This window comes from Onychomys torridus, chromosome 10, assembly GCF_903995425.1.
Source record: "Onychomys torridus chromosome 10, mOncTor1.1, whole genome shotgun sequence".
NCBI classification, from domain to species: domain Eukaryota; kingdom Metazoa; phylum Chordata; class Mammalia; order Rodentia; family Cricetidae; genus Onychomys; species Onychomys torridus.
The window spans coordinates 17618810-17633841 of NC_050452.1; the positions used below are offsets into that span (position 1 = coordinate 17618810).

Here is a 15032-nt window from a genome sequence, read left to right on the forward strand (position 1 = left end):
GCCTGTAGCCAGTTTAACTATGCACCATCTTTTAGACAAAGGCATTCATGTGGATACTACTCTGTTCATTTATAATCAACTATGGTGTGAACAAGCACATGTGCTTATGTTCCTCAGTCTGCACAGATCATATTCCCTGTTAACTACCTTAAACAAGGAGTGTATCATCTGAGAATGCCTGTTCTCTGGCCTTACCAAACTAGAATATATCTTTGTTTCACAACTTAGAATTCTAAACTCTGTCTCTAACTGTGCTAGGAAGGTATGTGTGGGAGGTGTGGGGTATGTGATAGATATATGCACACATGTGTGAGCATGCGGAGGTCAAAGGGTATCCTGCTCTACCCCTCTCTACCTTATAACCTTGAGACAGGGTTTCTCACTGAGCTCAGGTTCTCTTGTACAGCAAGTATTCTTACACACCGAGTCATCTCTTCAGTCCCAAGATTTAAACGAAAGGATAAATGTTAACCCCAAATGAGTATCATTCTAGCGTCATGGCATTAGACAAATTGTCTAACCTGTCTGGACCTCAAAGTCTGAATCATTTAAAATGAGTGGCTGTTCTTGTAGAGAAGAAAAAAATTAATAAGTTTTTGATGTTCTGGGCTATTATTCTCAACTGCTTTGGGAAAAAATACTCTATGTGAGGCTGTAAATGTGTGCATTGTGTTAGTAAGACATGTTCTCTACAATTGCAATCAAATTTGCTCTCCCATGATCTACAGGGTATTGTTTTGAAGAATACCTTGAATGTAATGAGAAACTTAGAATTTTGATGTACCACTACTTTAAATTTAACATTTTACCTTTACAAAAACATTAATTAAAGATGTTGTTCTCAAAGTAAAAATAAAAAAAAAATTAAGTTGTCCCACATAACACCAAAATGCAGGATTTTAAGAAGTATGTGTACAAATGCTTAACCCTTATGAAATGTCAATTTTATTTGTTCTTATTACTTCTGAACTTTTAGAGAATTGACTGTGTTTCTACTTTAAAAACAAGTACACTTCCAAAAAAGCAGGATTCTCACTAACAGGAACATACTAACAAGCAAGGATTTTACTCCCAGAGTGCAGGTATATATACCTATATTTTCCATAAGATACGAGTAGAGAAATTTGCTCTGTCTGCTGTTTGAACTTATTGAAAAATAACAAAGAAGTAGATGTGTGTCATCCATAAGTAATGCCAATCACACGTGAGTACTCTTCAAAGGACCTTCTAATCAGTATAAACATAAATCACAACAGCGAGATGCAAAGGTCAAGTTACACCAGCAAGGGCCCAGGTGACCTCTAAAGAGTCTCTGTTCAGTCTTCCCTCAAGTCTTTTCACTTTCAGACAAGCTTCCACATCACAGTGAGGCCTCAATGGCTTACTTACAAAATTCTTTTAATGGCACCTACACTCTGTAATCATAGGCAAGATTTTGACTCCTTGAATATTGCCTAGCACCATGCTTTGTGTCCGCAGTATTGGCTCTCTTGCCTCTCAATAAAATTCAAAAGTTGCTCAGTTTATGAGCTATATAAGCTCCCAGGGCCCAATGAGCTTGTGTCTTCGGTTTTTGCTTAGCCTCAGGTGTTTGGTTTGTAGGTTGAAATTTATCATTTGCATAGTGGGAAAATAAATGTCACTGGTTTTGAGAAATATGTTGAAACTATGAGGAACTGGCCAGCCATCAAGGACTCAGTATTACTGAGTGCCCACTGTGACAACACAGGCAGGCAGTAAGTTCAGCAGGACTGAAATGGTTACTCCAGGCATCTCTGCCCTTTGCCTTTTACTTTTCTTGAGTTCTTATGGGGGAAAATGTAAAAAAAAAAAAAAAAAAAAATTCCTAACCCCTCGAATCTTTATATCTTTTATTGTGGGTGCTAAATGGTCTTTTTTTTTCTTTTCTGTGTAGATATGAAAAAGATATGGTCTTGCTTCTGGTGAGATTTGCTCTGTGAGAGAGGAGCTGAAATAACATTCTGAACGCAAATAGACTACAAATAACTTGAGCCCTTTGAAATCACTCTTTCGATATTGATTCATCCCAAGGATGAAAGCCAGCTCTAGGCAGAACCAGACCAGTGGATGCAGAATTCGTGGGAAGCCTGAGATCACTGGGAAATTCAAGCTTCCAGAGGCACTTAGCAGCATGCCCACGAGCAAGGCATCCTTTACCCTCATGCCAGACCTTGAAAGGTTCTCCATTTATTCTGGACACAGTGCCTCTCATTTTCAGGTGACAAGTTTGGGAAAGAGGATGAAACAATTACTACCTTGGCTGTGATTAGTTGCTTTATATGTTTCACATCCTCACTAAACATGCTCATATTTGAAGCTTACACACACACACACACACACACACACACACACACACACACACACACACACACACACACACTGAGATAGTGTCTTTGTTAAGTGGATTGGCTCCTGTTAACAAGGAGAAACAGAGTTCGAACTTCTCAGAAAGCTGTCAATAGGAGCCCCTGTGTGGAACCAGGATGTGGTCTGCTGTTCATTGACACCTACTCAGCACACCACTGCAACTTGTCCCACCGCTTCTAAGGTAGAGGCAGGAACACAGCAGATACCAGTGTCAGGATGGGTAATAAACTCATGCTAGAAACACATGACTGAAACTGATGCAGAATAAGCTGGTCTATATGGCACTGACAGAGAAAAAGTCCAAGTTGGAGCAAGTGATAAAATGAAGTAGTATGTTATGATTCTGTTTAGGAAAACATTTCTATGCCCCAGACGTGTTTGCAAGGATGACTGAAAGATGCTCCCAAAAATACTTAACTGAGCACATGATCTCCCCCAGTGTGAAAAGCACAGGGTCTAGGTGCTAGAATGGCTTGACAGTTAGCAGCTTCAGTGTCTGTCAAATGATGGAATAAGAGTATCATCTCCCTGGGGTCCCAGTGCTCCTCCTTTATCACTCACCATAGTCTTAGTCAAGGTGCCTCGTAGTTCCTCTCAGTATGTTTCTCAAAGAATGTCAAGATTTTAAATGAATCAAACTGTTATCAAGCTAGACTGGGTGCCTGAAGTATTCACACCCACTGAATCTCCTGTACTTTGCCACTACCCTAACAATGATACAGTCATATGAAAAGTAATATCTTTTCTGCCTAAATTCTGGAGGTGCAGAAGAACTGAATATGCACAGGTTCCACTAAATGCAGAAACTAACTGAGAACTTCACAAGGCAAAATTGAGATTTTCATGCCACTTTATGTGATTGTAATGAGGGCTCAGCAAGTGTGCCCAGATCACCCATGCAGCACCTATGTCTAGATTCAGGTTACACAAAATTTAAATCCAAATCTAACATGATTTACATTCAGGCTCAATCATACAAAGGCACATATTTATGGAGGAAAAGTCCCTCAGCCAAAATTCTGCTTATCAAGGCAAAATCATAGGAAGGACATGTAGTAATAATTTGCTATCTTTATAAGAATGCTTTCCCCTTAGGAATGGCATGCCCCCCCCCCCCCATCAACCCTCATTGGCCACAGCAGTGTGTCCTCCCTCCTCTTTCCTCCTCTGTTCCTTAGGTTGTATGAGAGAGCCTTCTCTAAAATTCTTTAACCTGGGATGTCTTTAATAAACTGTGCAAAGTAGACTAATTCCCACTTTTGGAAGCTCAAATACTGGTACTTTATTCTCCAAGGCAAAGACAGGAACTATAGGGTTTTTTTTTCTTTTTTTCTTTTCCCTCCATGTGTCCAGCCCTGAATGAGACATGAAAGCCAGTGTCCCAAGAGAGCAGAGCTAGCTTGATGGATGCATTTGGGTTGATGGTGGACAGTAATGGGACAGACAGCCTTTCTTCTTCCAGATGCTGCCATGGACATGGGTCTAGCTGCAGTGCTCTTGCCTAGGATATGGTATATTGCAAGCAGATTTAGGATCATGCAGGACAGAAAGCAAATTAATCACTTTGTTTGCAAATCTATCCTAGTCATTGCCTTCTGGTGTGATCTTTAGTCATGAACTGAAGCTTCCTGAAAACTGTCTAAGCCACCTGACAACCAAAATGTTTCTGTTCTGCTGAGATGAAGGCAGAACTAAGTGTTACAGCTCATGCAGGAGACTGTTTCTTGTAAATTTTATAAAAGTAGATTTATGTTAAAAACTCAAAAAAGACAGTTCATAAAGGCAGAAATCAGCTAGGGGTTGCTGGGTAAAAAGAAGACAAAACAGTAGCCCATTTAATGGGCACCAGTTCTTTCTAGGGATGAGACTTTTTAATATATATGTTAACTTCAATTGACCTATAATTGTACACATCTATGGAAACCCTGATATTTTCCATATGTAATAACTGAATACAGGTAATTAACATGTCTATCACTTCAAACATTTATTATCTCTGCATTGGTGGCAAGCATATTACTTCTATTGGACCATTTTGAGATATATAAGTAATAGCAGTTGATCATAGTTATCATGGGTGATCAGGAGTTAAAAGTTGTTTCTTCTAACCAAATGAGCCACTATGTCTGTCAAATAGACTGCATGCTCTCACTTCCTCAACCTTCCAAGTCTCAAATAACTACCACTCTAGTCTCCCATTCTACACAGTCAATTTATTCAGCTTCCATGAAACATTCAGTCTTTCATTACCTGTCATATCTTAATTAATACAGTATCTACCTAGCTCATCAGCTGATCCTGATTGTTGCTCATGAAAGAATTTCATTCTTTGTTATTGATTAATAGTATTTCTGTGTGTGTGTGTGTGTGTGTGTGTGTGTGTGTGTGTGTGTGTGTGTGTATTTCCTTTATCCATTTATTAGTTGATGGATCCTATTTGATTCCATTCCTGGATTATCATGCATAGCGCTATAAAGAATCTGGGAGCTCATGTAGCTCTCATCCGTTTCTCTGTCATTGGGTGATCCCTGTGTCTTTCCTAGGGTCGTGTATTCTAGGTAGCCTCCCTGGAGTTGTGTAGCAGTCTAGTCATCTTTGTTTTACATCTAGTATCCTCCTATGAGTGAGCACATACTATGTTTGTCTTTCTGAGTCTAGGTTACCTCACTCAGGATGATTTTTTTCTAGATCCATCCATTTGCCTGCAAACCTCATGATGTCATTGTTTTTCTCTGTTAAGTAGTACTCCATTGTGTATATGTACCACATTTTCTTTATCCATTCTTCAGTTGAAGAACAACTAGGTTGTTTCCAGGTTCTGGCTATTACAAACAATGCTCATATGAACACAGCTGACCAAATGTCCTTGTGGTATGATTGAGCATTCCTTGGGCATATATCCCCAAAATATTGTGCACGCCAATAAACTTATCTGGGGTCAGAGAACAGGACCACCACAATATTAAACATAGAGTTTAGGCAGTGGTAACACATGCCTTTAATCCCATCACTCGGGAGGCAGAGCCAGGCAGATCTCTGAGAGTTCAAAGTCACATTGGAAACAGCCAGGCATTGTGACACACGCCTTTAACCCCAGGGAGTGACGGCAGATAGCAGAAAGGTATACAAGGCCTGAAGACCAGGAACTAGAAGTATTTGGCTGGTTAAGCTTTTAGGCTTCTAACAGCAGTTCAGCTGAGACCCATTCTGGATGAGGCTTCCAGTCTGAGGAAATAAGACCAGCTGAGGAAATGGCGAGGTGAGGAAGCTGTGGCTTGTTCTGTTTCTCTGATCTTGCAGCATTCACCCCAATTTAAAAAAAAGAAAAAGAATGTGGGAGCACAAAAGTCTCTTCAACATCCAATTTTCATTCCTTTGAATATATTCTCACAAGACTATACTTTCAGGGATCATTTCTATAGTTTGTTACTTGAATATATTCTCACTGGTGGAAATACTGGTGTTAGTTATTTGGCGGCGCTCTTACCCTGCGAGGAAAAGTCACAAAACATGACAGAATCCACTAACAAGAGTTTTATTAAGATAGGAAAGTGAGAGACAGACATCAACAGGCCTGCAGAAAACACAAGTGAATCAAGAGAGAAGCCGGGGAATATGGCGCCGGCTTATAAATGCTGGGCCACGCCTGTGCATGTAGGCTCATGTGGCTAATCCACACATGCACGTAGATCACATGGTTGTACTGCATGCTTTTCAAAACCACGCAAAGCCATTGTTAGAGTCGGCGCTGAAACCAGAAGCTTCACTCTGATATCGGGTCACACAGAAACAGTTTATTTTACGCGTGCACACGGGTCAATCAGTCAAGCTTGGGACTGAAGACCCCGAAGCTCAAGCTCGAAGGCTTGTTATAGGGCAGTTTCGCATGGGTTGGGGAGTGGGGTCGCTTGGAGTTCAGCCACAAGCAGCTTGTTATTCCAAGAGCTGCGAGCTAGCTTTACAACATGGAAGCCTTCTGTACGAGCTAAGCAGGAATATTTTCCACTAAGCAGAAATACATTTCTCTACTGGGATAGAGCCTAAAATGGAGCCTTTACACCATAGGGTCCTGGTTACGCAAAACTCTGTGAGTTTGAGGCCAGCCTGGGCTACCAAGTAAGTTCCAGGAAAAAGGCACAAAGCTACAGAGAGAAACCCTGTCTCGAAAACCAAAAAAAAAAAAAAAAAAGAACTCAGCTGGTTATGGCAAAGTCACTACCTGGAGGGATCAGGGAATTCCTCCAGAGGAAGCCAAATTCCAAGGAGTTTTTGGTGTTATTTGGCTTGTTATATATCAGCTGTATTCTGTTATGAAAACCGTGTGTGCCTTCATAGTTTTCCAAATTGACTTTTCCCTAAGAAGGGCTAACAATGCGGACTGATCACTCTCTGGACATACACATTCCAGGACTTTGGAGAACAGCCTCAGGAAAGGCTTTCTCTGGAATCAGATACCTCCCTTAGCCACTTTCAAGGACTAACAGTGATATGCTAACCAGTCATTAACATTCAATTGACCTTCTCTTTTACCACTCCCATTTTGGATTGTTAAAGAAATTCTGGTGGTCACTGCCAGAGGAAAATTTCTTACCTGCCTTTATGACTCTGTAGAATTCAAGCCTGGTGACCTTGCTCTACCAGGGGCTTGATATAGCTGGAATCCAGGGAGACTTAGGGAGAATGGAGGACAGAGAAGAGAAAGGAGAATGGAAGAACTAGATGGGTAAGAACTTCAGAGGAACAAACTGAGATGGGGAAGAACTAGATTGAAGGGCTAGAAGAGAGTACTAGAGGAACGAGATGGAAGATGAGGAAGAGTCAGATGGGAAAGTCCTAGCTGGGTAAGAACAAGGTGAAAAGGACCAAGATGAGGCAGAGAGAATTAAGATAGAACTTAAAAGGGAGCAGTAGATAAACAGGAAGAAATCAGGCAAGAAAGGAGCTGGGCATGAGAACAGAACTGAAGCTGTGTACATAGGATGTTATGCCAGAGGAATTAAAACAAGTGGACTATAGAGTTTGGTGTGCTGAGATTCTATTTCCCGAAAATAGTAGTTCTCTCTCCTGAGCCCCTGGGATGTATAATATTAAGGCTTGCCCCTCTAATATTATATAAGACCCTACCACTTGTTATGGTTTCTGCTTCTCTTCACCTGACACTTATGAGGCAGCTGCAGAAAGGGAGAAAGTATCTATTTAGTCATGTGGACAAAATGTGATATGAACATAGACCTCTTCCTTCTTGTGTGAGTCTCAGGCAGGAGCTGTCTCAGAGCAGCTGCTGATCTCTGCACTTGAATGCTCATTTTCTGCCAGTGGCTCCATCATATGGCATGTTAAATGGTATCAAGCACCCAAATAGGTTATGAGAGTGGGCTCCAGTAATTACCACCCTCAGTCTGTTTGACCCTATTCTCTGTAGCCCCTGAAGATCAGGAAGGCCCCTTATCACTCAGACACACTCAGTCAGGCCCTGATACAGCAGCACTAAGAAGCACAGCCAACCTTTCCTGTGAGACAGCAGACTTTGTAATCCTCAAGATGCTGAAAGTCCAAATCAGCTACTAAGGATACAGATCTGGGTTTTTGTCCCAGCCCACCTGATTGCATATCTGTGCCATCTTTCAGGCCTAGGAAGTTCTAGTGTCCACGATTTCTAAGAGACCTGCAGCACTCATATTTGCTGAGGATCCTAGCTGACCCTCCAAGAAGAGTGTCTATGTCCCCTTGCTTCTGATTCTGCAGCTGGAATCAACTAGGAAGTGGGAAGTGGTTCTTAGTGTGACTTCTGCACTGATAATATCTTCATCATCTAACATTGGTTTGAAACACAAACCATGGACACTGCAGAGACATACAAAACAAGATTCTTAACAGTATCCCAGCAGACACCATTAAAATCAACCTGGCCAGCATTGCAACCATTCTCTAATGTTTGAGAACCTCAAACCTAATTTTTCATCAATCTCTTCTCTAGTGCCTGTCCCACAACAGAAATCTGTTTCTTCAATTATAGCCTCTTTTCCAAGTTCCACCTTGCTTATGTGAAGAATTACTTTGCCCCTTAATGTCAATAGCTTGGTCTTGGAAATTTGACTGGGGTAATGCAGGAGTCAAGAAATGACAGACACTGAAAAAACTGATGGTTTACATACAGCAAACCTGGGATCAGGTGAGCTATGCTCACTCTGAAAGAGGGCACCTACCAGGAAACCACTGTGTTTAATATGTCCACTACAAAGAGGAAGGTTAGTCAGTCTCTCAGTGGGAGGTCTCTGAAGGGGAGCAGACTTGGATGATAACCATACAGGAGTAGGAAGATACTAGCAGACAACAGTCTCTATACACACTAGTCAAACAATCATATACACATATACTTGGACCAGAGGAAGGTTTTGCCATCTGTCATGCCTCTGACCCTCAACCAGAAAAATGCTTGTCAGAGTCATGGGGCTAAAGCATTGGCGTCCTTGCTCATGTCAATAGTACACAATCATTCAGGGCTTCATCTGCTCGTCAAGACTTGAATCTTGGTAATTACAAAGGATGGGACTTGGATTGGGTCTGATTTGAACTTGATCATGTACAATACTCAGTACCTGTATGCATGCATGCATGTATGCCTATTGCCACACATGTGTCTACATACTGTGCACATGTTAAAGTGACAGGTAACAGGGAAGCAAGGCTCATTGTCTCTGTCCTTCCAATTGCACCTGAGAAGTCTTGCCTTTACTGCTTTTGTTCTTCAACTTGATCCACATCATTTTATTGGGCCCTACCTGGATATTCCACAAGTTATCTGAGCTCCAAGAGACCTCAAGAGAACCTAAACAGAGCTCTCTTCCTCCCATCACCTCTTGGATTGTGTGTGATGCCCTTCCTGTTGGAGTCTTGGGTATGTATAAATGGATAATAATAATAAAGGAGGTGAGCACATAAGACTGGTAAAAACTCATTGCTATCTTTATCCCAGAAAGCTTCCAGGGGACCAGCATCTCTGAGCCTCATAGAGAAGCTGTTACCTAGGCCCTTGGCCTTGCCTGCAGCTAAAGCTCCTTTCAAAAAGTCGGCTACAGGAGAATGGAGTGTGGCCTTGCTGCATTTCTTGGTGAAATAGAGAAGCACAAAGAATGGGTATTTGGTTTAATCATTCATGATGAAACTGGAGCTTTAATGTGGCTAACAGAATGTCAGCAAGCATTAAGTCCCGAGAGTCTTTAGGCTGAGGTTGGTTAGTGCCCTTGGTAATCTCCTAGGGCTCTTCAGGCACCAAAAAGACTAATTTAAATTGCAACATGATTCAAAAGGTGGAAACAGAAAGTTGAAATAAGCCTTTTGGATCTTGTAACTGCACAAAACCATTGTACGTGAAAAGTACAGAGAAAAACAATTGGAATCATTTCAGGCTTTGAAAACTTATAATTACAGGTAAATGGCTATTATGTTATTGGAACAGCCATTATAACTGAAAGGTACAATTTGGGATAATATATGTGGGGACATTAATACACCATCAGATTTTTACAGCACAAGCATCACAATGCATCCAATTTCAAATTAGAGGTTACTTCCCTGGTTTTTTTTTTCTTGATTCTCTGCTTCTATTTTTAAGTAGAGCATTCATGTGAAATAATGACATCATTTCAAAAATCATAATAATTTTTGGCTATGCACTATTCACTATCATTTAAAAGTCTTCAGGTCTTTAACACTATAGGAAAATAACAAAAGTCAGAATTACCCATCAGTACATTCTCCACATGACTGTCACCTCTAAGTTACTTAAGCTAATAGAACAGCACAAGCAACATAGATTATCCAGGTTGAATAAAATCTAAAAATCAACTTTATTTACATTTAGAATTTGCATTTAAATGCAAATGTACTTGATACTTTGGACGTCTGCTGAAACTGGATTAAGCTTCTCAGCAAGGGTGAGAAAACACGAACAAAGTAGGAAAACATGAGCCATGTAAAGGGCCAACAAAATACTGCCTGGACCATCAGTTGGTTGTTTGATGAAATCTTTAAAAACCTTGACCTCTGCATGATTATAAGTTCTAGCTACCATGACATTGTCTCAAAGAAAATCAGAATGGAAGAAAAGAAAGAGATATAGATGGAGGTCCACCAGGAGCTAAGTGCACCTGTAAAACAGGCCACCTAACCACAGGCTGCTTTCCTTTGCCACACATGCCGTACAGATCTTGAAGTCCATGTGTTCTTCCTATAGAGACGTTTTTAGAGTTTCCTAGCCCTCCTCGGCTACCCCAAAATCTACAGACACCTGTCCTACCTTGGAAGTAACTGAAAAATGAATTAACTGCAATTCAGCATTTGCTGGAAGTTTTCTTTTGAGCTGGGGTTAATTCTGGGTCAACTTGCAAGTTGTTTGTTCCTTTAGCAAGCTCACTTTCCAGGTGAAGAAATTTTAGCTCAGCTCAGTGCTTCACTGTTAGAACTCTCCAGTAAGTGTTAGTTATATCATTCAACATGGCTGCAGATTGTGGTGATATTGTGTCCCCCAATATATATCCACCCTAATAAACTTATCTGGGGTCAGAGGACAGAACAGCCACTAGATAGACATAGAGGTCAGAAAATGGTGGCATACACATCTTTAATCCTAGCATTCCGGAGGCAGAGTTCCATCCGGATCTCTGTGAGTTCAAAGCTACATTGCAAACAGCCAGGCATGGTGACACATGCCTTTAATCCCAGAAAGTGATGGCAGGAAACCAAAAGGTATATAAGGTGTGAGGACTAGGAACTAGAGTCTTTTTAAGCTTTTAGCTTTTAGCAGCAGTTCAACTGAGGCCCTCAGGAGTGAGGACTCGGAGGCTTTCAGTCTGAGGATGCAAGGAAACAGGTTTGGCTGAGCAGATGGCGAGTGGGGTTCCCAAGCCCTGAGCAGAAGGATTTAGAGAGACATCTCATTTAAATCAAGGTGGGACTGAAGAAACCTTCTGACTACATTTGGCTGCCCAACATATTGGCTTGAATTTCCACCTAAAATGCGAGAATTTAAAAAGAAATTCTAAAATTGAGCTAAGAACACTTTTCTACTTCATGTCTCATGCAGGCTGAGATATAGGGACACCAAGGTACAGAAATGCTGTGACATGCAGACTTGAACTACAGTATGGTGAGTTCATGGTATATGGGCTTGAGTGCAGCATGGCAGATTCCTGCCAGGGTACACAGAGCTATCTCCAAGCCATGTAGCACACTGCATGATGGATTTAGCTTTTACTTATACAGATAAAAAAGGTTTATGGTCCAGCTGAATGCTCCCTGATGGCACCATGGACCTCAGAGTTAGCAGGTAAGCATGACTCTCCTGGGTACCTCCACCATGTTGAAAAGCTGAGATGGGCAGAGTCAGCATCCAAGGCTGCTGGTCCTAGCCACACAGCTTAGCAGTTTAAAATCTCTTCTGGTCTGAAAAGGATTATAGATTCACAATGAGACAGATTCAGATGGGATAAAACTCTAAACAATTTACAGTGTGTGTAAAAATGTACATAGGCTTGGAAGAGAGAAGAAAAGGAGGGTAGACAGTTATATAAAGGAATAGTTTTATAAGTCTTTAGAGAGACAGTAATGAGAATATAAAACATAAGCCATGTAAAGATGGAAGTTACACAGAGAATCTGGATTATATTGTCTTTGGGATTTTTAAATGCAGAAAGACATTTGATCATAAAGGCTGCTAAGTCATATATATATATTCTTTTTTTTTAATGTATCTTGACTTCAAAATTTGTGTCTAAGGATCTGTTGCTTTGGAAAAGAGGTTCTGCTTTTGTTTCCACAGAAGATGAGAATCTGTGGATTGTTTCTAGGCTAATATGGTTTCACTAGCCAAGACCCCCTGAGAGGTTTCCAGATGATCCAACATCCAGAACAGCTTCAAAGCAACTAGCTCAGTCAGGACTTGACCATAATTATTAATTTTCTCAGGATACCCATAAGATTATAGCAAGTAGTATGAGAAGCTGAGTCCAAATTCTCAAAATATTGTTTACGAATGTTTATTTTTATTTAAAGCAGGTTGATTATAAATGCAATCTCTTTCTAAGTCATCCACGATAATCAAACTTATAGTCATGTTAATTAAGTTTTCTAGGTATATATAGATATATTTCAATTAGGTAGGTAATCTTCAAACACTTCAAAGACCTACAGAATATGGCATTTAAAATGCTTTAAAAACTTAGAATTTCTGGATAATGAGACATGTCTGCTCCTGGCAGCACCAATTTACTTCAGAGAGGAGGATAGTTATCAAAGACACTCCATATGGAGTTTATCTTCTTCTTGTCAAAAATAACCATTTGGGTAAGAGGCTACTCTTATCTGACTGCTGATAATATCCTGTATAAACTGTACATGCAGGACTCATAGGAAAATGAACACTAAATTTGCCAAAATGGGGCAAAATGGTTCTTCAGGTCCCTGCTTTGCAGAGGAGACTGCCAAATATCTACAGGACACAGAGAGAAGTGACTGAAAAAAACTCTAGGCTTATTAGCTGAAGATGGATGTCCCAACATTATAGAGGAACTTTGGGTCCAGGCAGCCAGCTCTCTCTGTCATTTCCAGAGTTTTTGGAAGTTGCTTACAATGCACTTCTTATTTACCTATGGAATATTATATCCTTCTGAAGTATTTTATGTAGTTGAAGACTAGATAGTTATAATTATGATTTTTGTTGGTTATGATAAGAGATAAGGTAGATATGAAGCTTTAGACTCAGAAATACAGAATAGATAGAATATTTTCTTTAATTTTTCAAAATATAAAGACTAGATATTGTAACAGTAATTCTTGTTTGTTATATATAATTTTACTATGTTAAAGTTAAAACCTTCCTTTTTAATTAAACAGAAAAGGAAAAATGCTCTGGGATAATGCTTTTGTACACTGGTTTAATAAAATGCTGACTGGCCAGTAGCCAGGCAGGAAGTATAGGTGGGATAAGCAGACAAGGAGAATTCTGAAAAGAGGAAAGCTGAGTGAGGAGACACCAGCTGCCATCCAGGGTACAGCATGTAATGGCACACAGGTAAAGCCATGGAACATATGGCAACATATAGATTAACAGAAATGGGTTGAGTTAAAATGTAAGAGCTAGTCAGTGGTAGGCCTGAGCTAATGGCTGAGCAGTTTTAATTAATATAAGCTTCTGTGTGTTTACTTGGGTCTGAGCAGCGGCGGACTGGGTGGGACACAGAAAACCTCCAGCTATAGCAGATATACCCATTCACAGTCTCTGTGATCAAAATTCCAACACTGCAATATGTGAGCTCCATGATCCTGAAAGGGCTCACCTGAATTGGGTTTTTCTCTTACATTTGTCTTTCACATTTGCTTGTGTTGGATGGAGTGCTGAAAACTTGGCTTGGGTGGCTTTCTCAAAAGATGGTACTTTTTATTTTGTTCGGAATAAGAAAGAGAATTGTGGCAGCAACAGTCTTAATCATGCAAATCAGAGTGAAGAGAAAATGGAGAAAGAACTGAGAATGATACTAATAATGGTTGTTGAGAACTGAAATGATTTTGTCTTTTTAAAGGTATATTTATCATACATTGATCTTTTTTGAATAAATTGAATACAGAAGTCATTTTATTTACAATAATATATTTTCTTTCTCTAAAAATTTCTATATGCAAAAATATAAAGTATTTTGACAATAGTAAATTAACTTGTTCATAGTTACCTCGAACTATATCAGATGCATGGATAGTGAGATACAATCTTTGTGAATCAAATAAACTTAGAAATGGCTTTGGGGGTATATACTAAATGTATAATATATTTGGACTAAATATTCTTGTGTAACATAGTGCTATAACAATGAATATATACAACGTTCAAGTTTTCCTTCTGTCCCTTTGACAAAATAATCTTATCAAAACCAACTTGGGTTCCATGTCACAGCCCATCAACGAATAAAGTTAGAGCAAAAACACAAGTAGGAGCAGAGGCAGGAACCACAGAGGAATGCTTCTTGCTCCCTTTTTCCTCGTGGTTTGCTCAGGTTGGTTTCTTATAACAACTGGACTACCTCCTGCACAGCAGCACTACCCACAGAGAGATGCAGTCTTCCACATCTATTATTAATGAAGAAAATGCCCCCACACACTTGCTAATCCGTGGTCTAATGGAGGCAATCTCTCAATTAGGTTTCCTCTTCCCAGATTAATGTAACTTGTGCCAAGTTAACAAAACAAACAAACAAAAACCCTACACATAATATTTTTTAAATAAATAAGAAGTGGAGAGATAAATCAGTAAAGTTTTGTTGTATGTGCAAGATGGTTTAATACCAAAAGTGGTGGTGCAGGCTTGGAATCTCCGTACTAGAGAACAGAAGAATGCATGCACTCATATGAATATATGAATATGCAACCACCCACACACAAAAATATAAATAAAAGATAAAATAAAAATTAGAGCTGAGGGTGTAGTTTAGTGATAAAACACTTGACTACTATACTCATGACCCTGGGGTTTGATGCGTAGCACAGAAAAAATATTAAAACTAAAAACAATAAATACCAGTACATGAAAAACAAAATTCAAAACTAATAATAACATTTAAAAGTGGCTTTGATGTTCTGTATCAAAAGTGTAT

The 15032-nt window shown here is 39.8% G+C and overlaps 1 pseudogene; it reads left to right on the top strand.

Annotated features, from left to right (window-relative positions):
• The first annotated feature begins 5779 nt into the window (after nucleotides 1-5779).
• LOC118592678 lies at nucleotides 5780-5850 on the top strand (annotated as a pseudogene).
• Nucleotides 5851-15032: the final 9182 nt, after the last annotated feature.